At 42.4% G+C, this 27,569-nt stretch overlaps 1 protein-coding gene and 1 long non-coding RNA gene across 2 annotated transcripts in view; one reads left to right on the top strand and one right to left on the bottom strand.

Annotated features, from left to right (window-relative positions):
• The window catches only part of Frmd4a (FERM domain containing 4A), a 574,514-nt gene that overhangs the window by 241,013 nt on the left and 305,932 nt on the right, over nucleotides 1-27,569 (bottom strand).
• Nucleotides 5,150-14,366, top strand: LOC125618454. The gene is made up of 3 exons (XR_007349720.1): nucleotides 5,150-5,414; nucleotides 12,029-12,206; nucleotides 14,235-14,366. It is a non-coding gene; the product is annotated as an uncharacterized LOC125618454 (long non-coding RNA).

The raw sequence follows: 27,569 nt of genomic DNA, 5'->3' as shown, positions 1-27,569 counted from the left end.
TTGCAGAATTCTATTACCTTTGTGCTTTCTTACATTGCAAAATATCTAGGACAAAGACACAAAATCCGGCTGCAACTTTTGATCTAAATAGATAATTTAATAAAAACAATCACAAATCCAAAGATGTCCTGTGTGTAACTATAAAGCAAATAATTTCCATTCTTTTTAGACAGTATGTCTTCAAAAATCCCTGCTATGGAAGTAGGCTGGTGGGTTGGGTTAAACTGCTGTCAAAAGTCCCACTCGAAGTGGACTGGCTCTGCTCATGTGGGAAGAAAGGTACCCTCAAGGTTAAAGTGTAAGGGAGAACATGAATGACTTGAGTCATCTCTAAGAGCACTTACTCACAATGTCTCTTCCACCTTGAGAAACAGAAAGAGAGCTGGACAAATCAAGAGAAATTCTTTCTATGACCTCTCTTCAGACAGGTGAAAATGAACACCAGCAGGGCTGTCCATGTATATCAGAGGGATCTTTTATGATACAAGACCACAGAATTTTTAGCACAGTGCTACAGGTCTGTATAAGATTCAAAGTGACCCTGGCATTAGATGGAAAAATCCCCCTGTCCACATAATTGTAGTTATTTCTGCAGATTCAGCTGCCTCAGTTGCTAGTTGCTGACTAATTGTTCTGGAAGCCCCTTTTGTAAAACCAGGAAGCTTAAGAAAAGCATTCTGATGAAGTGCCTTCTCTGCCCATGTACGCAGCAACAAATGGGAAATGATTTCTTGTCCTGCCAATGAGTGCACAGTATCTGAGTCTTTGCCAGAGCCAGTCTGATGAGAACCCTGTGGTGTGGCCCTCAACATGGGGAGGTCAGCATTATCAGGTTGAGCCGTGTTTATGTGATATCACTTGGCCAGAGATTAGCACTGGCTTGGCTTGGGCATCTCAGTCTTCTCAGTGGCCACCCCTTGACTCTCTACCAGCAACAGTTCCATGGGAGCAACAGGGAAATAGACCTGAGCCTGGAGGGAGGGTGGAAAGTCACCAAGTCTAGAATCAACAGGGAAGAAGGAGCTCAGTGACCAGCAGGGAGAAAAGAAAGGAATTTCTCTAGTAGGTATGATGAAACACGCCAAGCCAGTGTCTTAAATATTTTCTCTCCAGTAAAATTTTAATCTGTTACCTTAGAAAGCATTCTGTATGGTTAGCCTCCTTCTAAACAGGGGTCCAGATGCTTGGTTTGGTCATGTGACCTTTTAAAAAGTAATAGTGAATTTTTTAATAGGTTCCTTTCTTTTCTTTCTCCTCAACAGACTTGGGAAAGGAACTTAAAACCAGAATGCTATCAAATCCTTTATGAAACATTTGGGGCTAATTACCCTTGCTGGAAGTCTCCGGATTTTTTTCCTTGCCTCCCCCCACCTCATTTTAATAGAACACAGTTCAAGTCTCATAAATGCTTAAATATGTAGTCGTAAAGTTTGAGATGTCTCATGGGCACCGCTGTCTGCAATTCTGCCAGGCAGAGCTCTGTAGGGATTCCAATTCGAACTGGTTTCCTGCCTTTCAAACAGTGTGTTCTAGAAGCTGGGCCGGGAGACTTTACATGCTCCACGTAACAAATCATTTCATAAAGCTTGCTTGATTATGTAGCCAGGGTCACCCCAGGAAATCTTGCTACCTTCCCATTTAAATAGGGAAAGGAAACTATGCATGTTACTTCCTCCTTATGCAGCTAACCCCAGCAACTGATCCTTCATTTCCTTTCTCATTACTCCAGACTTTGAGGAAGAAGCCAGACCAGGCCAGGGTCAGAGGGCCCAGCTTCACCTTCATTTGTCTGAAAACAAAGCCATAAATCAGAGCCCAAGCATTATTTACGAATCCCCCAGGATCTGTCTTTTCTCTCAGAGTAACTGACACTCTACCAAATGGTTAGGGAGGTAGAAAAGAGGATTGTCCCCATGTGGAATAATTCTGGGTCCACAACAATGAGTTGAGATTAAAATGCACAAAGAAAGGAACTCCACTTGCTTATAACCTTTCCCTGACCCGCGGGCCTGGGTTTGGCCAGTGAATTCAAAGGCACATGCAAATGCTTCTGGGACATAAGAGCAAGAATGAATAGAGCTGGACTTCCTAGGCAGACCCTTCCCTGAACGCAGTGAAGCTTTCTGATGGATGGAGGGCTGAGGTGGAATCAGGAGGCTGAGGTGTGGTGTTTACCCCAAATCCCTGTCTCTACTTCCGCCATCTTGTCAACAAGTCAGTGAATGCCAGAGACCTCGGGAGGAGAGGAGAGTGTTCACATACCCTAAAAAAGATCTTGGGTATTTCTGTGTAATTGTCACATATTTATTTACCTAATTCAATTTCCCTGAGTCACACAATGTGACTTTTATTTACTGAACACATTTAATTTCCCTCAGGTCTACAAACTCTGGTGGCCACTGACTCACTTTTTAGTGGTACTTTACCATGGAAATAGAATCCAGTCTTTCTTTTATCTCATCTTCTCTTTCACACATTTCAACTTCACACAGACAGAGTAGGGTACATGCCAAATGAGCGACCTGTTCAATAGACCAGTGTCTGTCTGTGTATCTATCTATCTATCCATCCACCCATCCATCTATTCATCCATCATCTATGGATGTCTGTCCTATACATGACCTTGTGCTCTGTGCTAGAGATAGAGCAATAAACAACAGAAACATGGCCCTACTTTATGGAGAGGAGGAAGGCTGATATTAGATAAATGATTACAAACAAGAGGAGTGCTTGTATAGGGAAGCTTAAGGGATTTCAGGAATGTATGTGAGCTGCAGGATTGGAGGAGGGGAGATTATTATGGGTTCTGCCATGCCATCACAGAAGCCTTCAATGAAGGTATGTCTTAAACAGTGGGTAGAAGGACTGCAGCCATTGTAAAGGAAAGGAGGGATTATGTTACCCCTAAGCATGCCAGGCTATGGAAACTTTGGGAAGAAAAGCAGAGATCACAGTGTGCCAGCAGCTCAGGGAACTATGAATAGAGGATTTGACTGAAGTGGAGATTGTGTTTTCAGAGAAGGAGATGAAATTGTAGCATTGTCTATGTGCATTGTTCTTGTATGCTTGACCTTCACCATTCTGTCTTTATCTCCAATTAAACAGTTGAGGAAACTGAGACACAGAGGTCTCACGATTGCCCAAGGTCTCACATGCAGGAAATTATCAAGTTGCACCTTAACTCTGGGAGGCTAATTTCAGAGTCTACTTCCTTGAAACCACTGTGCTCTGTTACCATCTTACCAAGTGCCTTTTTGGTTATTCTCCATGTCATTAAGGGTCAACAAAATAAACTGTACTGGCCTTTCCAAAGACTCAGGCTTTTGCATGTTCATGCACATATAGCAATAACTTATGAGAGTGTTTCGGGATCTTCCTGTTATTGTCCAACAAAATATGGTTCCCATTGAATGTCTTTGCAGTGAATAAATGTTGTACATTTATGCTGTTAAAATATCATTTTCTAATCCATTTTATATTTTGTATCTTTAGTATTTGATTCCACATAAAAAAGAGTTTTGCTACTAAAACATTTGGCCCTAAAATAGATAATTGGGACCCATTAACAGTATCGATATCTTAGTGGGCAAATGATTTGTTCAGTGTGGCTAAAAAATATTGAATAAGCGGACAGTGGGATGATGTAGGGGGAGAGTTTAGGAGCAATGAGGAGGCAGCTCAAAGTGTCAGAATGGGCAAAAAGGGTCTGAGGAAAGCAGGTGGTGGAGATGAAGAAAAGGATAGCTAAACCCATGGTTAGCTAAGTGCAAACGCAAATAATTTATTTGATCATTTAAAAGCCATTGTGACATTTGCAATGAATGTTCAAGTTTCCCTGAAGTATGACTATTTTCTAGAGCTTAGTAACCAGAATGTGTTCATTTTTAGTACTAATCAAATCTTATGCAATTGAAAACAAGCCATCCGATGGTTTTGGATTACTATGCAACCACTTGTAAAGGCCTTTCGCTTTCAAAATTCATGAAAGCCAGGTCTGCTGTTGATGCCCAGATAAAAGAAGCAGTTGACCCTGGCACAGGGGAATTTGTGAAAGAAGCTAATGTCAGGTTCTAGTGATAAAATGCCACAGGGTAAGCAAGAAGACTTCTGCCTGCATTCTTTAAAACTATGCTTTTTTAAGTACAGCTTTGCTTACTCGTACAGCAATTTGGTTCACATGGGAATCAGCACATGACTTCAAGTTGAGTTTTCTTTGTGCAATCATTCCCTCCCGGGTTGGGAAATACAGCTTACGTCCTAGGAGCTCCTGTCTGGGGCCAGCCTTAATCAAAAGGAACTTGGAGAATATGTTGTTCTTGCAGCTCTGTATAATTAAGATAAGAATTGAAATTGCCAAGGTTTTCCAAAAGCCTCAAACTTAAGTTTCATGAGACCCTTTATGACTTATAAAACAATTTCAAATCAAGCCTATTAGATAGATTTTATAAATCCTTATTTTGTAGATAAGAACTCTGCTACAGTTTGGATTTGGAACGTTCTCTAAAGGACCCATGTGTTTAAGGCTTGGTCTCCAGGTTGGTGCTGTTGGGAGGTGATGGAACTATTAAGAGGGGGAGCCTACCGGGAGGTCTTTAGGTCTTTGGGCACTGTCCTTGAAGGGAACTGTGAGACACCATTTCCTCCTTTTTTTTTTCTTCCTTGCCATGAGGTGAGAGCTTTTACTCCCCCAAATGGTTCCACCATGATGTGCTGCTTTGTCATTAGCCCAAAGCAACAGGGCCAACCAATCATGGACTGAAATCTCTAAAACCATCAGCCAAAATAAACCTTTTATTTTTATAAGTTGATTATTTTAGGCATTTGTTCTAGTAATGGAAAACTGCCTAACCTAAACCCTGAGGCTTGGAGTGGGCAAGTGACATCCCATGCCACACAGTCAAGAAATGCTACCCCACGGGTACTTGAGCCCAGGTTTTCTGACTCCCAGCTGCACCCTCAAATGCAAAGATCCCTCAGCCTCTGGTTTCAGAAGCCGTGGCATGAAAAGCAGGCACTCACATCTGTGTGTTTCCCTCTGTGGAATGCACCCAATAAGATGCTAGTCATTTCCTGTGTCATCAGGAGTCAACACTTCTTGTGACAGATCACAGCACCTCTGAAAATATTTCTTTAATTAGCAGCATGACTGGCTTTGCAGCGTGTGGTGTGTTTCCCCAGGAAAGTCTTCTGGGTCCAGTCTGACCTTAGTCTGTGTCAGGAATTCTCCAGCCACAGCTGGCCTGGTGGAGATGCAAAACATGCACCCGCCCTGCAATCCTGTCCCAGATGAGAGGCTTCAGGGGATGCTAAACTCCCAGGCAGGCGGAGGCAGAAGAGAGTGAGACACTTGCTTTAGTTGTTGTGACCAAACTTTACTGATGTTTCTGCATGATGTTATTTCTGGCAGCATCTTGGTGAGTGACTCAAAGACTGGTTTTAACTTGGGAATGTCTGGGTCTTCACAGATAGCACTTGTCTTCTGTTGCCTCCTTCACTGAAATTCAGCAAATGTAATACTGTATTGGTCTAGCACTTTAGGGGACAGAAGGTGAAGTGTATTCCTCTTTTCATTTGAGGTGTCTGCAGGATGGGAGGAGGTAGAAGACATGATGTAAGAATGCCATTGCAAGGCAGAAGGGTCCCTTTGTGATCACAGAGGTACTGCATGAGGAGGGGATTAAAGCTCATGGCTTCATACCTTTCTGGCCTCTACCCTCCCCTTGTTCAATAGGCTATAACCACACTCTCTTCTCTTTATGCATCAGGTCACATTTGTTTCTGCCTTAGGACCCTTACATATGCTCTTCCCTTTGCCTTCTGTTTTGTTTTTCCAAGAACTTTGTTTGGCTCATTCTTTTCATTATTTGAATTTTAGCTTGGACATCATCCTTCCAGAGGACCTATTGGTTTGTTTATTTGTTTACTTACAATTTCTCTTGCCCAATAGAATGTAAGCTTTCCTTTTTTTTTTTTAAAGCTTTCCTTACATTTGGAAGTCACACACAAACTATGCCAAGAACAGAATGGTAGGCAGAACATATTGAGATTCAAAAGGAGGACATAGAGGAAAGAGAGTAAGACAAAGACTTGATCTTGGGTTTATCTGTTTAGGTGGAATGAGGAGCAAAAGAGACAGGAAATAGAACCAAGAAGGGTCAGAGAAGGAGGATCTGGTGCAGGGAGATGGAGCTCCAGGTGCTGGGCAGAAAGGTGACGAAGCCACACGAGGTGGGGAGATGGGAAAACGGCCCTGGGTGTGACCACTGCATGTCCATGGTGGTCTTCGAGGGAAGCAGGGCAGAGGCCACATCTGTGAGCACTGAAGGAGTATGTGCTGGACGTGGGGCTCCAGGAACGGCGTATTCCACTGAGGTCTCATAGGGAGGGAAGGCGGGGGTGTGCACTTGAGAGTGTAGCAGGCTTGAGAGAATGTTCAGGAGCTGTGGGAAGATCTGAGTTCAAGGCAGACTGAGATGGAAGGTGTGGGGAGAGTTCATCGAGAAAGCTCCTGAATGAGTAGAGAAGTGCTGCAGAGGACAGGGGAGGGATTCCTCCAGCCCAGAGCATGGGAGGGGTCATCATGGTGATTAGAAGAGCATTAAGGATGCTCAGGTTTTAGGATCTAAAATTTTATGGGAAAGTGGCAGATGTGAGTATCTGTTCTTTGCTTTCCTGGGTTTTAGAGTTCTTAACACGTTCTTTACGAAATCCATCTTAAGAAGTGGCTTGTTTCAGAGCTAGGCAAATCTGGTTTAATTCAATATCTCCAAGATAAAGCAAGTGTGATTTTTTTGGGGTCGGCGGGTACTGGGGATTGAACTCAGGGGCACTCGACCACTGAGCCACATCCCAAGCCCTGTTTTGTATTTTATTTAGAGACAGGGTCTCACTGAGTAATTTAGTGCCTCACTTTTGCTCAGGCTGGCTTTGAACTCTCTATCCTCCTGCCTCAGCCTCCTGAGCCACTGGGATTACAGGTATGTGCCACCATACCCGGCAAGTGTGATGTCTTTACACTGTGAATTTCCCTCCCTTTTCTGTTTTCTGATTTTTCAAGTAAAACAGGCTTGTTGTACAAGAACAATGGATGGCACAGAAAAGTGAAAAGAAATTTTAAAACACTTGTAGCTCCACTACCCAGAAATAACTGCTGTTTCAGTGCAGCAACAAAGAGCATGAATTCTAGAAGCAGTTGCAGTGGTTTTAACGGGGCTCTGTCGCTTCTTATGAAATGGTGCAGGTTATGTCACACAGTGCAAGGGATGGATCACAAGGCCTCTCATGTTAGGTAAGTGTTGCGGCTGAGCTAAATCCCCAGCCCCAGTCCTAGAACTTTAAGGTGTGGTTGTCCTCAGCTGTAAGAAGAAAAGGTGACCGGGCTGTGGTGAGATTAGATTACACCTACAGCTTCGCCCTTGGGACGTGGGAAGTGCTGCAAGGTCCTTGCTTGCATGATGCCGTTTGCCTGGCAGGCTCTTCCATAGAGACTGGAATACTTCCTATGAGTGGTTTCGTGTCCTGCTTTGGTCCCCATCTACGGTTAACTTGTGGAAATTTTCTTGTAATGTTCCCTACATTGCTCTTCATTCTGAAAGCAGGGATGGTATGGTTCACCCACGGAACCAACCGATAAAACTGCATCTTGGCATTACCCATGCCCTCTATATGTTTACCCCTTTGAAAGTTCAAGAACTCAGCACAATTCTAATCACACCAGAAGTTCATTTTAGAAAGACTACAGGGCAGCGGCCAGTCCTTATTTGTCCTTTACAAAAGCACTGCAGAAGCAATGTGAGTGGTCCAGCCCGGTGCTAGGACATCAGAGAAGAAACCACTAAGACTATGTGTAGTTTTCAGTTCTCTGCTCAGGCTTTCTGATTGTCTTTGGTTTGCGGGGGTTGTGTTTGTACTGAAATAAAAGGGGAATCCCTTTCTACTCAGCCTTTCCTGTTGTGCTCAGTGGCTCCAGCTAACCAAGTACTGGGGTGGGGAGTCAAGAGGAGAAGCCGGGCCACAGCGCCATCAGGTCCCCCAGACTCAGGTTCCTCAGTACCTGGTGATGGCCTTTCCCCCGTGCTGCTGTTGGCTGCCTTTGTGAGTTGTTGGGGTCATTGGCAGAACTCTGCCAAGGGGGCACCTGGACCTTATCAAAGATGCACAGCTCTGGGTCCAAAAGCTGGCCCCCAACACTTTCAGAGTGTCCATGCACAGACTGGGGCTTGACCCCAGCCTGACATCTTTGTTTCACCTTTAATTGGTGATGCTTTAGGTTGTAGGAGACTGGAAACAATCAGCACATTGTCATTAAAAGCAATTTGAACTTTCTTGTAATAGAGGACATTGACTTCAATTCTTTTAGCCACGAACACAATTTTCTTTCTTAGACAGGACCCATTTTTCAAATGTCACAAGATCTTAACAATGCATACTTCATATTCAATTGTGTAAGGTAAAATTGTTATCCAACCTGTTTTTAATAATCCTGCCCTTAAATGCCCAGGTGATGGGTGATCTGTCCTATTTCTTACCCAAGATACTGAAATATAAATGCAAAGGAAGGCTCTGGAGGCTGCTGAGGTTCCAGATGCAGCGGGGTGAAGAAGGCTTCTCTGGCTCGAGACAACTCTGTTCTGCAGAGGAGCTGATATGTTGGCCCACAGGCCTTTTGCATAGGAAAGGCTGCAGCTCCTTCCCTGATTCAAAGCACATTGTAGTACCCGAGGTGGCGCCTGATGGCAGGCTTATTTGCCAATGCAGAGCCAGTGCCCTGCCGGGGTCTACTTTGTTTTGGAATTTCAAGCATATTACAGACCTTACAGAGAAACTGCGTTCCATATGTGGAGATACCCAGCCTTCCAGACCAACTAGGTGAGGGAGGAGGAGCTGGTTATCAGTCAGTGCTGGGAGCAGGACATTAGTGTCACACTTAAAGCAGCGTGCATGAACACTCCTGGGTTTTCTGGGCTCTCTCATTCTTGGTTCACAATATCCACATGATTTTTATTTTAACCACTTTCAAATTCATGTCTTACGTTGTTGCAAAGGGCCTTCTGGGGGAATGCTAGATTCCCAGGAGAGTTTAAATGATGCATAAAGGATTAATAAGGAAACAACGGCCAGTTACTAAACATCTTGTGTTGAGTGCTTTACATAGGCTGCCTCAACCTCAGAATAATCCTATATGATATTAATTTTGACCCCATTTTACAGAAGGCATGTTGAGGCTCAGGACAACTTGCTTGCTAAATTCATGCAGCAGGTAAATCGTGGATTTGGGATTAAGATACTTGGCTCGATTCCAGTGTCACCCAAGCCCATCTCCAGTAGGCCATGATGGAAAAAGAGAATAAGTGTGGATGTATGGTTGTGTATTTTTCTCAGTGGCAAAGAAACTCATTAACTGACTAAGAGATTTAGCAGTAAGTTTTAAGATTCAAATGAATTGACTTGAATTTTTCAGCAGTATTATAATTTTGTATTGCAATTTTGTAGAACAGCAGGAGTTTGGATGTGCAAACAAAACACACAGGCTATTCCCAACTGTTGGCTTTCATCGAATATCTAGGAGGGGCAGACAGCATAGATTTTGAGCATTTTGAAAACTGAGATTCACAATGAGTTCCACATTCAGTTCTGATCCTCTGTCCAGCCCCCGCACGGGGCACTTCCTCAAGGCCTGAGAACGGAGCCTCCGCTTGTCCAGAACATTCTTGTTAAGTCACTGGCTTAGATAGTTGTGAAAGGAGTCAGAAGTCCCTGCAATGACTGGGTAACCCAAAGAGTTGATTGAGAACAAGACCAGCCCTCTCTCCTGTGGATGGCTCTGATTTGGCACAGATGTGTGTGGGAAGGCGGTGTTTGACCTAAAGCCCAAAGAAGAACCAAACAGATACCTTTAATAGGCCACACTGCCTCTCTTTATGAATTCTACCCCTCCTTTTTCGTTAATTTTTTGGCATAAGCAGAGTCCAAGGAAAAAGCTCAAAGTGTAAATCGTGCTTTACTGGGGAAAGCTCAGGATCTCTAAGATTTAGAACCAGGAATGCTCGGTGTTATTTCTGCCTGCAGTATTAATTCATAGGGTCGAGCAAATTGCTAGCCTCTTTCTGCCTTCAGTTCCCTGTTGAATTCATTCCTTCTTGTGTCCTGGTATCTTTCTGGCCCCCAAGATTCTCCCTGTCTGTGTCTGCAAGCCACTTAGAAAGATGGTTGAGTATGGTAACTCTGAGCCCAGCAATTTTTGCTTCCCTCTGCTTGCACAGTTTTGCCTATTTGGATCCCCTCCCTGCCCTTATAGCCTATATCAATGTAAAACAGTAATATTAACCACAGCAGTGGTAACTTCTATGGAATGCTTAATGTCTATCAGAAAGATGTTAAGAGCTTTCCATGCATTTGTTACTATCAAATATTGAGGTCTTATCCCCATTTTAAAACGGAGGAAACTGATGGGAAATTGCAAGATAATTATCACATTATTTAAAGATGCTAAACGTGAGATTCAGCCCAGAGGCATGACTACCACCCCACCCTGCCCTAATCAAGAAATCCTTGATGATTGATTAAAACGACAAATAAATGAGGCAGGGATATTCAAAGTTAAGATGAACATGCAGTAGAAATGGTGGTGAGCAAGTTACGCTGAAGGAAAGGAGACGTGAGAAAGAGATGTGCTATTTCCACGGAAATAACAATACAGTAGCAGATTGTACCTACTCATCCTCCAGAATGGGCCATTTACTTACAATTTTGAACACTGGCTCTCAAGTGAAAAAGATTATCTTTAAATCCTGGCTCTATCACTCATTAGCTGTGTGATCATGAGCCAGTGACTGAAAGCTCCTTATGATAAATGGATAAAGAAATGTGGTATGTATACACAATGGAATATTACTCAGCTATAAAGAAGAATGACTTTATGACATTTTCTGATAAGTGAATTGATCTGGAGACTATCATGCTAAGTGAAATAAGCCAATCCAAAATAACCAAAGATGGAATGTTCTCTCTGATATGTGAATGCTAACACACAACAAGGTGTGGGGACGGAAGGGAAAGAATTGAAGCTCAGTGGATTAAACAAAGGGGAAATGAAGGGAAGGGAAGAGGTATAGAAATAGGAAAGACAGTGGAATTAATCTCACATAACTTTCCTATGTACATATATGAATACAGTGAAACAATGAAACTCTACATCACGTACAGCCAAAAGAATGGGATCCTAATTAGAATAAGTATATTCCATGTTTGTATAAATATGTCAAAATAGATCCTAGTGTCATGTATAACTAAAAAGACCAAATAAAAATTTTAAAAAAGAATGTTGAAAGCTCCCTGTGACTCAGTTTCCTCTTGTGTAATATTGGACAAATATACACCTGTGCCACTGGTTGCCTTGAAGATGGAATAGATACATGTGAAGTATGTACATGTGGAGTGTTAAATAAGTGTTTCCTATTGTTATCAAGAACCTGTGCAGTGGACCAAGGCAGTAGAAGTAGGCTTACAGGCAGAAGTTGGCTGGTTCTGTGGGCAGGAAAGAGCTGTTTTTATCCTTCAGTCCCAAACACAACAAAGAAACTAAACATAGATAGCTGTAGAAGAAGACAGAGGAGGGCAACCCGATGATTGTATTTTAAGGATTGCCAAAGACACCAATATCCTCTCTCCAGAGCTCTCAGGATTGAGTTAAAGAGAGTCTTTGCTCCAATGGTGGTGGGTGCTAAGGTGAGCAAAAGAACACACCTCCTGGTGGAAGATGGTTAACACTGTGTGTGAATCAGCATTTCCCATAGTTAACTGAACACAGTGATTAAGAGCCGGCTCAATATGGCCTCTGATGGTCACTTACTAGCTGTGTGCCTTAGGGTCTTATGACCAAACCTTTATTTTATGACCTGTGGCATGGGGCCATTAGTCAAAGTAGCTCCCTCATAAGATCAGTGGGAAAATTATTGTATGTCTATAAAGCACCCTAACATAACTAAATAAATACTGTTATTCTTTGTTTTGTTTGAACTCTGTGCAGTTTTAACCAGTGTGGACAAGTTATTTCATTGGATGGATGAGCTCTATCCTCAGTAGAAGAGATCACACTGGACTAAGTTCACCAGACTCCACAGCACTCTGTTATTCTATGAAGTGGCTTAAGTACAAGAATCTTACTGGACTGCATTGGAGGAATTCTCAGCAATGAGTACTCTCTGGTGAGAATCACTTCTCATAAGGATTCTCTCTTCTCCCAACAATGAGAACCAGAAAATGTCTATCCACATTTGAACACATATTTTTTTGATTTGATATCATTAGGTGATATGCTGAATATTCTTCAGACTTGCTTGAAACAGACATTTCAGACAATGGCTTGTATTACAACAGATGAGTTAATTGTTTCAAGGGTTTATCCTGCGCTTCGTGATCATGGAGGCCAACTAAATATAACATAGACATAGACTGAGGCCATGCCAACTTCCACCGTGCCCTTGATTCCCACCCCCGAGCACACAGCCAGAACTGGCAGTTCATGCCCTTTCACTGCCATTGCTGGAGCAGAGCCTGAAACGTGGCGTCAACTGCAATTTGCCTCCCAGGGCTGAGTATCAACAAACACTTCCCCTTTTTCAGAAAATGCTCAGGGTGTCCTGCACTCTTTATTTGGCCGAGAGAGAGTGCAAACTGTAGGTTACTTGGCCCAGCCTGTAAATAACAGTACATTCATGGAAAAGTCACTGCAGCTGTCCCAGAACAGGCAAATCGAAAACAAAACTCTGGCCCGGGGAAGCACAAACAGAGCTGCGTGGTGTGGGAGAGGCAGCCCCCACATTTGGATCCAGGCAGAAATGGGGAGAGAACAGAGGGCTCTTTGGACTTCTAGGAACGTTGGTGACCTTCATTTCGCCGGTGACCTTCATTTCCCCGAGAGTCCCCAGCAGGCCTCTACTACTGTAGGTACCAAAATCGCCTGCCTAGACTCTTTGGTTGAGCCTATTTTATGGCATAATTGTAGGTCAAAAAATATTTTTGAATCTCCCCTGAAAACTTCAAAGTGGCTCACCATAGCTATGATAATGATAGCAATCAGCCTATACTTATTTTGGAGATTGAAGTTTGTTTGGTTTGGTAGTTAAGAATTATTTATATCCCCACTCACCATTTCTCAGTCATAAGAATGGATCAGGTTCTTTTAATTTGCTTTTACTTTGTAGCAAATGAGTAAATTGATAATTATGACTTACAATCAATAAGTGTGTTTTGCTTATCAGTCTTGGTCTGAGCACTTGACATACAACATGGCATTCAATTCTAAGGGTACCACCCTGTAGTAAATAGTGTCGCTGTTTCCATTTTACAGATGAGAGGATCTAGGCTTCAAAGGATGAGTGATGTGTCCTTAGACTCACCTTCTGGAGTTGGGACTTATTTTAGTCAGCCCTGATCCCTAGTTTTGCTTTTCCTGATTCAATTACCTGTAGTCAACCATGATCCCAAACTATGAAGTGGAAAATTCCAGAAATAAGAAATTCATAAGTTTTAAAATGTGCACTGTTCTGAGTAGTGTTATGAAATCTTTCACCATCTCACTCCCTCCCTCTTGGACCTTAATCACCTTTTTCCCAGCATATCTGTGCTGTATACACTACTGTCCTGGTATTACAGTGCTTGTGTTTAAGTAACTTTTATTTTGTTTAATAATGAACCCAAAGTGCAAGAGGAGTGGTGCTAGCAATTTGGATATGCCAAGGAGAAGTCATAAAATGGTTCCTTTAATTGAGAAGGTGAAAGTATTACCTTTTAAGAGAGACATCACCTTCACATAACTTTTATTACAGTATATTGTCATAATTGCTCTATTTTATTGTTATTGTTTTAAATCTTGTACTGTGTCTAATTTACAAATTAAAAACCATCCGAGGTTTGCATAGGTAGGAAAAATCATGAAGTTTTCAGAACTCTCGGATGTCCCAGGCATCCACTAGGGGTCTTAGAATATATCTCCTGTGGATAAAAAGGAATTACTGTATGTCTGATTCACTGACTCTGGGGCACATGCCCTTAACCTCAGGCAAAGTTGACTCCCTGGGATAAGTTAACCAGCTGACCACCCACTTGTATCTGGAGGTTGGATGTGGTCATGTGACTTGAGTTCTGGCCAATGAGATATGAGCCCCACTTCTAGGACTGACCCATAGAAGTCTCTCACTGACACTCTTCCATTCTCTGCTTTCCTTTGCCAGCTAAATGAAGTGACACTGAGACCCTGGAGGAGGACAGAGTCACAATATGACACTGAACGAACCTGTGGAAGTTTCAACCAGAGTATATTTATGTTTGTTAGTATGAGAAATAAATTTCTATCTCACTAACTACTGAGAGTTCCTAGTTATCTGCTGCAGAGTCTAAAGTTACTTTAACGGATGTATCATATGATAAAAATTGATTGATTGTGCACAGTAAATGTTACTGTTAGTGGACTCTTATACCAGAATTGCCACTTAGTTTTAACTTGTATGTTTTTTTTTTTCCCTCAATCTGCAGGGGATGTGGCCATACTGGGATATTTTCCTCTAACTTACAAAGATAATAAAGAGAGCCCATATCCTGTTTCTATCTTTCAAAGGGAATTAGCATGACATGAAAATAATCAGATTGCACAATAATCATTCATTGGAAACCCATCTGGTGTGGTGATGAGCTCATACCCTTGAGAACGAAGAAAATTTCCATCTGAGGCTGGATGGTGTGGCTTCCAAAACAGGACAGCTGGCTTTCAAAAGGTCCAGTGGTGGGGGAGGGGAACACCGCTTAGTGGAGTGTCCAGTGGTCAAGTAGCACGGTCAAAGTTACTTACTCTACAAATAATTTAAAACTATTATTACACGTGTTAAATAAGGACACGTGACTGTTAGGCCTAAGAAGTTCAGTGCTCTCTTCCCATAGGCACAGCAACTCTGGGTTGGTACATAGTGTTATTCTCACCCATCTTTGTCTCACCTGCTCCTCCTGGTGAATGGCCACTTGTCTTTAAGATCTCTGCTCAAACGTGACGCCCCCAGGAAGTCTTCTCTGACATATCCAAGAAGGGAAGCTTTCCCTGTTATTTCCTCTTAGGCCATCAGGCACCTTGTCCCCCAAGCTTTGACGCCCCATTTTGTCATTACTAGAGTTTAAAAATTCTTGTATGAATACTGTTGAGTGATTAGTGATTCGGATCTCTACTGAACGCAACCTTTATAAGAATATGCACTTTTGTTTTGTGCACTACCCCATCTCCAGACACCTAGCATGCCGACTGGCATGTTGCAGGTGTTCATTAATGATTTGTCAGATGAATAAACAGAAACACAGGAACAAATGAACGAATGAATGAACAAATCTTCATTTCAGTAATAGAGAACTTGAGGCAGAAGAAGTGGAATATGCCATACCTGGATTCAATGCAAAAGCTTTAGAACTTAGGATGCTTGACTTGGCTGCTAGCCATCTTCTCCCAAATGGCTTTATGAAACCAACTACTCCAAATAAACCATCACTTCCGTAGCTGATGAAGGCCGAGAACCAATGACTACATTGTAGCTGCTGAGATGCTTTCCCAGCCTCTAAAATTTCTGAGCCTTGAAAATACTCTATAAATTACCAAAGACATGCATGTATAGTTTTCTTGAAGTTAGAACACGTGAACACTTGTCTCTCAAATGATGAAATTTTGAAAAGACACTCACTTATGAAGAATGGAACATTTTGAGGCTGTAAATAAACTCTCCATCCAATTAAATAATCATTTTTTTTCAAGGCCATGGTAGAACAATTAGATTCCCTGCCATCTTCATTAGCTCCACTCAAGAGATCCCAACCAAACATACAGTTTAAATAAAAAACTGGCTATGCCCCTTCCTATGGGATTACTCTTCCTGAGTTCCACCAAAGCAGAACTTGGAGATGCCTTGACTGTTCAAGAGCGATTGGATGTTAATCAAGAGCTAAAAGTTGATTTCTGCATTTCTTTGGCAATGGATTAGCCAATATTGGGTGGGACAAACCCAAACTGTGCAGTGGCCAATGCAGTAACTAGAAGCTAATACTAAATCTCCAAACAAAGTATTATTTTCTCATTGGGGCAGAGAAAGTGCCTTCCAGGAGGATGAAAGCATCCCCTTATCAGATTAAAAAAATACTTAATGAACAAAGTAAAAACTGAGCTAGTTCCTATATCAAGGAAGAATTTAAAAAATCCAAGAATAAGAGTTTTTGCCTTTGTTCTTACTGCCAAGTGATTCCATGTCAATATAAGAAAACACTGCTGCAGAAGACAGGGTACGTGAGATTCAAGCACACTGGTGCAGATACAACACATCATCCTTTACTGACAGGCACTTAATGAGTGGCTGCTAAAACACTAAAACAAACAAATGCTGGCTTGGCAAAGAAATCCCACACATGAGCTAATTGTTCCCCTCTAAGCAAGCCTTTTTGTCCTTTAAGCACAGCACGTGCGGCAGATCATCAGAGAAGACCCCAGGCCCAAGCCATGTGCAGGCATTAAATATTACAAAGGATATCGCCCTTTGAAAACATACATTGCCATAACAAAATGATGAAAGGGGAACAGCAAAAATAGCAAATTGAGAATCAAAGCTCCACTTTCCACATGTGGAAACATTTTCTTGAATCATAGCCTACTCCATCAGTCCTGATCGGTTGCTTTCATTATTTTGGAAGATACGTAGGAAGCATTGAAAACCCAGGCTCATTTTAGAGGAATCACTGGTCCTTGGGAGGGCTGACCACTGACAGCAACAGAACTCATCATGCAGGCAGTTGATAAGGTCACATTTGCAAACCGACTCTTTTTTCTAGAGCTCTCAGTTTTGGAAGTGCGCCTTCTACTCGGGAGGAAACACATTCTGTGACTACAAACCCCAATCCAGGTTGATAAGGTGATCTCACATGTTTGTTTTTCTTGCGTTGTAGGAATGTGGTGTCTGTAGGTCACTGCAGGCCTAGTGCTGTGAGGGCCGGTGTAGAGCACTGGCTAAAAACTCTATATAGATTAAAAGGGAGAAAAAATGTGGTGGGGGGCTCTCTCAAATTCCTAAGGCTTGAGTGGTCACTGTAGCCACTGGTCCATATTTCCTTCTAGAAGAAGCATTTCTTACAACCTTGGAACACCCATGTGTATCCAAATAATATTTCTTAGAAGAAGACGGGATGTGCCCTGTGACCTCCAATACAGCCTACCTCCTAAAGCCAGGAGGAGAAGAGGACCAGGCACATTGACTGGTGTGTTTGACGGGCGATAGAAAATAAAAACCAGAAACATAGTTTACAACTCCTATGAAGAGAGTAGTTGAGAGAGAGAGAGAGAGAGAGAGAGAGAGAGAGAGAGAGAGAGAGAGAGAGAGAAAATCAAACTAATGGCATCCAACTTAAAAAAAAAAAATCTAAAACAGGCTTGCATATGCCATACACATGCTGCCTACATCTCTGAGGCCAGAAGCAAATTACAGTGTGCCAAAATTCAGACTGTTCATCTTATTTATATTATTTTTATTATAGTTTTGCACTGTACAGCCAGGAGTGAGGTGGGTTTGAGAGAGTGGCAGAGGGTACAGAGGAAGATTCATCTGAAAGCTTAAACTTCAGGGATTCTCATTTGAGGCATCTCTGTTATCTCTGGGCTGATTCCTAGCAATGTTTTTGTATAGCCGTTTTTGCAAAAGTGTCATTAGTTATGACTAATTAATTTCCTTTTCCACTTTGACTTCCCCTGTGTTAAACATCCCTGCTTGATCTAGGAGCATTGGAATGTCCATGGGCATTTTGAGTGAGGACACATTTCTTTTGTGATAAGAGGGAAATATGTACGAGGTTCACAGTCATTCCATCAAGTTCAAGTTCCTATGAACCGCATCAGTGTAGGCACAGCTTCTATAGCAGCCCTTGGCCCCAGGTACTGACTCACCCTGTGCTGCCCGTGGACGGCTGCAGACCTTAGCCACCAGAGAACTGCATCTTACAGCACTTGGATGGGGCTATGTGGCCAGAGCAGAAGGGAAAGAAGAGTGAAGCACTGAGATCCAAAAGCCAGTCCATGGGGAATTCTTCAATCATTAGATTGGTAAAGTTTTAAAGAGAGCTTAGTTCTCATAAGCCCTAGCCAAAGGTAACAGTTTTTTCCTGCCAGGAGTATATATAACAGATTGCACACCCATTTATAAAAGTGACATATAATTTCTTCTTTGTTGAAGAAAATAGAGAATAATTGGATTTTCCCATAATTTCTATGTCTAGAGGGCATAAGCCTCTAGTTTGACGCTAAACAGAAAGTATGGCTTGCAGTCGATCATAGATAAAAGAAATTTAAGAAGAGTCTTACCCAATTCTTCAACATTTCTGAAATCAGCACATTTCCAGGGAAAAATTGTGAATCTGAGTCACCCTTCTAAACTCTTGGTACCAAAAGGACAAATTTCGATCCTTCTTGGGAGAAGAAGACTGACTTATCTTTCTACTCCTTCTAAGGGATATAATGCAAAGTCACAGTCTCATGAAGAAGAGATCAAAGGGCAGGCAGCAAAAAGACACAGGGATAAGAAGACAATAGGGATGATGAGCCGCTTAATTAAGAAATCTGCATTTTTCTTCTGGATTTTGTGATGCTTCTAACCTTTGCAGCTTTCTTCCATTTGAAACTTGTGATTTTCCTTTCCTGTCTGTTTGTACAATTTTAAATGATTTTTCTTTTAAAGCTCCCTGATTATGGATGTTTCAGGACCTACAAATAACCCTTGCTTGGGAGAGTAATGAGATAAAGAAGGAGTGTGGTAAAGACACTTTAGAAAACCACCCGTGGCATGGAAATGGAAGGAGACCCTGATGGTTATACAAAATTACATACAAGAGGAAGTGAGGGGAAAGGGGGAAAAAAAAAACAAGGGGGAGAAATGAATTACAGTAGATGGGGTAGAGAGAGAAGATGGGAGGGGAGGGGATGGGGGATAGTAGAGGATAGGAAAGGCAGCAGAATACAACAGACACTAGTATAGCAATATGTAAAATAGTGGATGTGTAACCGATGTGATGCTGCAATCTGTATCCGGGGTAAACATGGGAGTTCATAACCCACTTGAATCAAAGTGTGAAATATGATTTGTCAAGAACTATGTAATGTTTTGAACAACCAACAATAAAAATTAAAAAAAAAAAAAAAAGAAAACCACCCGTGGTTTTCTGTGGAGATGCTGCCCATCTGAGCTGCTGCGTATCCCAGCCACTGTTTGGGAAGCAAAATGGACACTGGGATGTGAAGGAAGGACCCCTGGAGCTGAAGCCAAGTCTGCTGTAAAAAAGGGCACTGCTCTGCCCAAGGATAAACCTGACCCTCTTCTTCTTTCTGCGGTGGCCACAGGTGACCACATTCATTCTTGTGGTAATAAAGGTAGCTAACGTTTACTGAATACTTTGCCCCCCTGCCAACCTTGGGCATAAACTAAGTGATTGGAGTTAGTCCTTAGGATCGTCCTCTTCAGACATTGCTTATGACCCTCATTTTTAGGTGCTATCTAATACTCTGTCCTCTAACAGATACTTCACAGCTGATGATGGGTTTACATCCTGATCAACCCATCATTGGTTGAGAATAGTAAGGCAAACTTGGGTTAATTCACGTAACCTACGGAACATCATAGTTTAGCAACACAGCACACTGTAGAGTGCTGGTGCTTTACCCAGGTGATCTCATGACTGACGGATCTGCAGCTTGCTGCCCAAAAGCAGACAAGACAAGAAAGACTCATATTGCATATTGCCAGTGTGGGGAAATATCAAAATTTAAAGTACAGTTTCTACTGGATGTGTACAGATCCACTGTTAAGCCAGACAATTGTTAAGTGGAACAAGTTGAGGACCATCTGTATTAGTGATTCCCACAAATGATATTAGGAATCGCTTGTTACTGATTGCCAACCTCTACCTCCAGATGTGTTTATTCTTTAAGTCTAAGGTGGGGCTCCTGACATTATGTATATATTTTTAAAGTGTCCCCATCCCCAGTGATTCTGATGCTGTTTGTTTGTTTGTTTGGTACTGGGGATTGAACTCAGGGGCACTGGACGACTGAGCCACATCCCCAGCCTTATTTTGTATTTTATTTAGAGACAGGGTCTCACTGAGTTGCTTAGTCCCTTGCTTTTGCTAAGGCTGGCTTTGAACTCTCAATCCTCCTGCCTCAGCCTCCCCAGCTGCTGGGCTTAGCGGCATGCAGCACAGTGCCTGGTCCTCTGTTTGGGCTTTTGTAAGCATTTACTTATTCGCAAATGTGAGATGAGGCTCCTTCAGCCCTGGATATTCAGCTGGAGTGTGTACATGAAAACCACTGAAAAGCTTTTAAAACATCCCAGCGCTCAGGCCCCAGATCAATTAAATCAGAATCTCTGGAAGTCAGGTCTGGCTGGAGCAGGGTGTTTGTTAGAGCTCCCCAGATGAATCTAAAATTCATCCAGGAATTGACAACCATCACTTTAGCCAATGAACAGACTGTGAACCACAAAAACATTGCTTAAGCAAAATACATCAAAAAAGGCCATCAATCACTGTATCTCTAATAAATAAATGCACTGTTGCTAAATTTTTCCCAAGATAAATAACAGTGAGAATGCAGTCTATTAAACAACAGTAGCATTTCACATCTGTAGATTCTTCTGTCTTTGCTACATACTTTTTTCATACATCCCCTTATTTAATTATTACAACACTATGAAGCTATATCCTCATTCAGTAATGGAGAAAGTGAAGACCAGGAGACTTAGACTTTTTGTCTAATTTTTCCTTGAGCAAATTATTCTCTGCTTTTCTCTCAAAGCCTCTATATGTTGAAATGCAATTATTTGTGTACTTTACTCTTTCCCATGAGACCATGAGCAATTGAAAATGGGTTAATATGTTATTTTGAATATCCCTTTAATCCAGCCGTGCTGGGCAGTAGACAGCAGGGCTGGGAGCAGGTAGACGCTGCCCGGGACTTGGGAAGTCCTGTCTGGATTGCATTCAGACCACCCCTGGTCAGTACAGCTGCATTCTGCTTTTGGCTTCCCTACCACTTCCCGGCCCCCTCAACTTGGCTCTGAAGACTGCTAACCCAGCAGCCCTGTAGTTAACCTGGCCTCTGTGGCTGGGGAATTAGTTTAGACCTGCCACCTTGGCTTTCCTCTTAGCAACTGCTTTCCAGATCCCCCATGGGAATTACCTCCCAGCTGCAAACAGGGCTGTGTGGGTGAGAGGCACTTGCTGCCCTCGGGCCAAGCAGCCCAGGTTGGCCAGAGTCTGACCATGGACAAGTCTGAGGACTGATCAGGCATATCAGTGGCTCAATGGAATTGTGGTTGGGTGGGAATAAAAATTTTTCCAGGCCTGGTTGCTAATAATTCACTGTTCTTTTCAGTACACTTTAAGATGTAAATAAAAATCGTAAGAAAGCCCCCTGCTTACTTGATTTTGAAGCTAAGTTTTTATGTAACTTGATGAGACAAGAGGGAAGACAAATCTGGAGATGAAAAGAAAGTGGGAGGTGGAGGCAAGGAGCCAGGCCCTCAACACTCCTATAACCACAGAAATGACTGGAAAAGATGAAATGATCTTGACTCAGAAATTACCCTAAATACCATACTGGGGGACATTTGACTCTGAACTAAGGTTTCAGAAAAGCTTCAAATGGACACACCAATCTTATTCTTTCTTGAACCTCCCAGCTAGGGAGGTTGTTTTCCAAAATTCTTTCAGATTTACAACTTGTCGTTGGAATTATTTTACGTAAAATTTTCAAATGGTTGTCAAACTTGGGAAGATTTCCCTCAAGCTTCTTTTATATATGATCTATTGGAAACACAGTTGCTGTGGTATATACTCTTCAAGCATAGGAATTCTGGAGAAATTTCATCTCCAGAAACCCTGTCTGCCCATGGGAAAATGAAGCCCAAGGCAGGGATATGCAAGTGTCTGGTCCCCTTGGGCAAGGCTTCCAAGAAGCTGTCCCTTCAAAGCAAGGCCAGAAATTCCATGAGTGGGGGAGGGGAGTGGAGGGAGGGACAGCCACAAGGGTCCAGAGTTGTTTAGACATTACACGCAATTTCTTAAGGGATTATGCACCACCAAGCAAACCTAAAAATACAAAGGCCAGCTGTGCCCGCCTGCTTGCAAACAGTGAGGTGAGCCAGCAAGCAAGAAGAGACTGTCAAGCCACTCAAGCAAACCTTATTACCAAAAAACCCATCTGCCAAGCCAGAGTGACACTGAGCGACACCTTCTTCCAGAGCCAGGCAAGGGGAAGTGCTCCTACTTTCTACTCTGCCTCCTTCCCTTCCTTCTGCCCAACCAGGCTGGCCCCTCTCACAACGGGCTGGGGCTGTCAAGACTGACATCTTCATGACAAGCAGGGAAATAGCCTAATGCCACTAATCTAGACTGAAGGTAGGAGAAGGCAGATGCTGTTGTCTCCCCTTTTTGAAGTATTCTGCATCCCTAGCCAGCTGACTCAGAAGTGCTACCCTCTTGCAGAAAATGCCCTCCCCAGGCTGAGGTATAGCTTAAGTAGAACATTTGCTTTGTATGCACGAAGTCTTGGGTTTGATCTACAGCACTGAAAAAAAAAAAAAAAACCCAGAAAACGTTCTTTTTCTCAGATTTAGCTGTAGGCTCTGTACAAGTGTCAGAGGTCCCTGTGTAAAACCACCAAAGGGAGAGGGAGGTGAAGAAAAGAGACCATATTGCTGCTTGGTGCTCTTGCTCCTGTCCCCCATAACCACACTCCCTTTACCAGCTGGTCACCCCTGCCCTTCCAAATGGCCCACAGACATTGAGTAAGCATCATCTATTGTGAGGGAAATGCGAACTAATGACAGAGCAGCCTTTGTCTTTGCAGCCAGAAGAACTGCAGTTTTAATCACAGGGCTCTGTCATTTACTTGCTGGGTGACTTTGCACAACCCACATCCTTCTCCAAGTTTCAACAACCTTATCTGTTAAATGGAGACATGCACACCTCCTTCAGAGGGTGGCCTTGAAAACGCTCATGGCACACCTCACAGGGCGCCCGGCACCTCGAGAAAGATGCACGATTAATGTTAACTGGTTCCCTATTGATTGTAACATGCTCCGGAGTCCTAAGCACAAGTGACAATAGATCACTCCCCTCCCCCTTATTCCCCATCACTGCCTCACACTGCAAAAAAAAAAGTAAGAGGAGATTGGCCCCACCTGGTAGACGGCCCTGGAGATGCACCATGGCTTCAACATCAGCAGTAGGACCCGAAAGGGTCCCCCTCGACAAGTCCTCAGTGCCTGGCAAGTGAGGTCCCAGCTGCATGGCACGTCCTCAGAGTCAGGCAGCCCCGCCGCCATGCCAGCTCCTGGGCCTCCTGCCTTTGCCCCTCCGCTCTCGGGCCCCACATACAGGGCTGTGTTCTTTCAGAAACACAGATTCCAATGCCACTAAGATTTAATCAGGCAAGGAAAAAATTCAGTCCAAATAACCCTGCTTCCTCTTGCTCTCCTCTCCCCCTACCTACCCTCACCACGCCCCTCACTAATCTTCAGAGACTGTTTTCCCTCAAGGATTAGCAGAAGGCTCCTAAATCAAAATGTTTTCTCCTTGTCTCTGGGGACTCACCAGGCACCAGGGAAAAATAAACCCCAGTGTGCAGATAATCACACATCCCTGCCTCTTGGTGGACTGCCCCGTAGACTCGCTCTTTTGGCAGGTCAAAACAGAACTTAGTGAACAGCGCAAATCCAGAGGCATTCCAGGGTGAGAAAGTGAAGCGAAGACTTGCAGCCTCCCCTGCCAACATTCCCAAGACATTCCATCTATTTTTCTTAACTCTTTAAAACTTGTAGAACCCAAGAGTGCCTGCAGGGTGAAACAAAAAAGTCCAATTTTATGTCCACACTGGAGAGATTGCTATTTCTGTGGGCAACTTATAAAAAAACCTGGACGTTTTCTTTGGAAGTATCCCAGATTTAAGTTAGGATCAACAGAACTGCCGGGAAGCTTATCTGATACAGATAATATCCACATTCATGATTTTGGAGGAAAATGGATAAAGGAGGTCAAGGCAACCTATTTCGTTTTTCTCTCCAGAGTTTATAGAAAATCTCTGGCTATTTTATGGATAAATGACATGTGGAACTTAACCCCAAGCAGAGATATGCAGTTAGATGTGTCACAACTGCTTGTCATTTCACTCAAGTCCCTTTGATTGTTGATTATTTTTTAACCATGTTTCAAAAGGACATATGCATATTAATTCAACGTATTTTTATATTAAGAGATGAGATCCCAAAGCTGGAAGGGGATGTAAAGGATAAAGGAGGATATAGTCACAATACACAGCAGGATTCCTACAATTAAGAGAAGGAACAAGTTTAATCTGGTTTCTTTCTTTCTTTCTTTCTTTCTTTCTTTCTTTCTTTCTTTCTTTCTTTCTTTCTTTCTTTCTTTCTTTCTTTCTTTCTTTCTTTCTTTCTTTCTTTCTTTCTTTCTTTCTTTCTTTCTTTCTTTCTTTCTTTCTTTCTTTCTTTCTTTCTTTCTTTCTTCTTTAAGATAGGGTCTTGCTACAGAGCTCCCTAAAGGTTCTGGGACTGGCCTCAAACTTGTGATTCTCCTCCCTCAGCCTCCTGACTCATTGGGATTAAAGGCATGTGCCACCATGCCTGGCTAAATTTGATCTTAACATCATTTTGGTTGCATAGTTCAGAAAACCATGGCTACTATCAGCTCATATTTCTCTTCTGAATATTTATTAACTTATTTATTTATCTTTGCTTCAACTCTATCCTTTAATCTCACCAGAGCATAACCTACTAGCCTACTGGAGTATCCTGGAGTCAGACACACCTGAGCTTAAACTTGGCCCTACCAATTCTTGCATGACCTTACACAAGTTGATTAACTTCTTTGGTAATCTTTGGAATAGAAAATAATAATGGAAATGGAAATAATATCTACCTCATTGGGTTGTAGCAAAGATTGAATGAGGTGATATATTTAAAATGAATAATCTGGTGTATGATATTTTTTTAAGCACTCATTATGATCTGCTAATTCAAGGATTTACCCATCACTGATAAAGCTCTTGAGATAATTTCAAAATTTGTTTTTCTCTAAATCATCTTCTCTTAGTCCCCTTTCTTCTTTTTGCAAGGATCTATGCATTCATTTAGTTTAAACTTTTTTTTGCTGTTGAGTTTTATCATTTTTCCATGAATGATTCTCAGTAAACACTGTACATGATTTTATTCCTGTATATAATTGCTTTATCTCTATATTCTTGGAATAAAAGTGCAGGTGTTGGGAGGGGGACAGGACAAAAAAAATCTTGCCTTTCTACAAATACCTCATCAACAGGGTCAGTTTTATTTAAAAGGGGAAGGAAAGAAGGAGAAAGAAAACTAAGAACAGTATGCAGAAAATAATGGTTCCATCATCATTAGCTAACTGACTTGGTATTTTCAAGAAAAAACCTAATGCAAGATATATGCTAGTCCTGCATATGCTCCCTAAAGCTCTCCATGCTTGGGAAATTTGGCTGTGAACCAGACTCTTATCCAAAGCATGTAATTATGAAACAGATAGGGAAGTTCTAAAGGCATTGTTTTATTCTATGATTAAATAATATGACTTTAAAAATTTTTTAAAAAGTTAAATATATATTTAGCTTATGGTCTGGGAATTTAAGTATAAAGGTGCCATAATAAATTTTCTAAAACCCATGACTGAATGTAAACATATGAATTCCTGAGAACAGCTAGACACACTCATACTGTCCTGAAATTTTACCAACGGTGGGGACCAGTGGATAGCCTCCATGGAGGCTTGCTCTGGGGTTTAGAATCTGAGCCTGGTGATGGACCTGAGGTCTGAGTCCACCTACATGTGGGGTGACAGATTGCTTGTGCCCAAGCACAGGTTGGGCATCCTACTGGATTTCACTGCCAGACTCTTCATCTGTCTCCCTGACTCTGACCTAGACTTTAGGTTACTGACTCAAACAATCACAAGGATATTCAAAGATTTGCACATGTGATGCTACTACTGTATGATGTCCTGAGCTTTTAAAAAGAATTTAGAATCCTCAAAGCAATTAGATTTACACATTTGGGTGTCTCTGTGAGCATGTGTGTATGCATATGTGTTTGTGTGAGTGTGTGTGTGTGTGTGTGTGTGTATGTGTGTACACACTTTGATCTTGCAGATGAGAAAAGCACAGTGCAGAGGTCCAGAGTGACCTGCCTGCCACAGTAATGTTGTGATGGAGCTAGACCATGACACCAGGGCTGTTGACTGGATTTGTCTTCCTAACCCCCAACTTTTTTCATCACTTAATTTCTTCTTAGAAAATAAGGGTTTTTTTCTGGGCAGTTTTCCATTTACATAGTAGATAAAAATAATTATGAAGTAAAGGAGCAGGACAGAGTGATCCCTGAAGGGTGAGGAGCACCTTAGACTAGAAAGGAAGAATTACACAGTCACTCCCCTCCTGTGAGACTTTTTGGCTAATGTTCGGGATGGAAAGAGTCAAAGCATGGAGTGAGTTGGCCCCATTGGGTCCATCGCTGAGGGGCTGCCTATTATACGCCTTGGGGAACATTACCAGGAGCGCTGAAGTCTTGGGCCCAGGGTTTCACATTTGGGAAGGGAACCCAACAATCATGGCTAACTGGGGAGGGAGGCAGGCATGGTAAAGCCACTGGTTACTACCTGGGACAGAGCAGCAGACACAGAGGGGAATGGCTCAGAGGAACAGGGACAGCACTCACTGAGCCTCCCCCCAGGTGCCTTGCTCACAGCCCCCACCTGGGTCCAGCTCATTGTCATCTTTCCTGTCTCAGCTCCTCTGTGTCTCTGCTCCAGCTCTCGGATCCTTCTTCCCTGTTTTTGTTAAGACAGAGGAATTTTTTTTTTTTAAAGTCAATAAATGCTTTGCCTGATTCTGGGGATGTTTTAAGACATAAAAATACTTGGGAAAACTAAGTTGGAAGTCATGTGTAGCATAATCATGAACAAAATTTGCAAATACATAAATACTCAGGAAATAGCACATGCACAGAAAAGTATATTTATAGCAACCAGAGAAATACTTTAGGAAATGCTATCTAATGTAACACATCATCATTCAGTGATTATGACTGGCATTTATTTGAGAAAACATCAGCCCCAAGATTGGCTGAGGGATTTCTTTATGCCAGGTCAAAATCAACTGCTGGGAGGTAAAAACAGCATTTTTGTTTTTTAAATTAATTAATTAATTAATTAAAACATTTTTTGGCACTGGGAACCCAAGGGTGCTTAACCACTGAGAAACATCCCCAGCAAATGGCATTTTAAAAAAGATGCTTTTGGATGTGTTTTATTATCTTTTCCTGATAGGATCTGGAGGTAAAGGCTGGTAACTCCCACATCAAAGCCCAGTTCATGGGTGGTCCCGCATCAGTCGAAGAAACCTCAGTGGGGAATGAAGACACAAGCCAGATCCATTCTCTTGGAAGAACTCAAGAAGATTCACAGGTGACTTATTCCAA

This window comes from Marmota marmota, unplaced genomic scaffold (genome assembly GCF_001458135.2).
Source record: "Marmota marmota marmota unplaced genomic scaffold, marMar, whole genome shotgun sequence".
NCBI lineage: Eukaryota > Metazoa > Chordata > Mammalia > Rodentia > Sciuridae > Marmota > Marmota marmota.
Note: the sequence above shows the minus strand (reverse complement) of the source record. Positions and strands in the feature narration are given on the sequence as shown.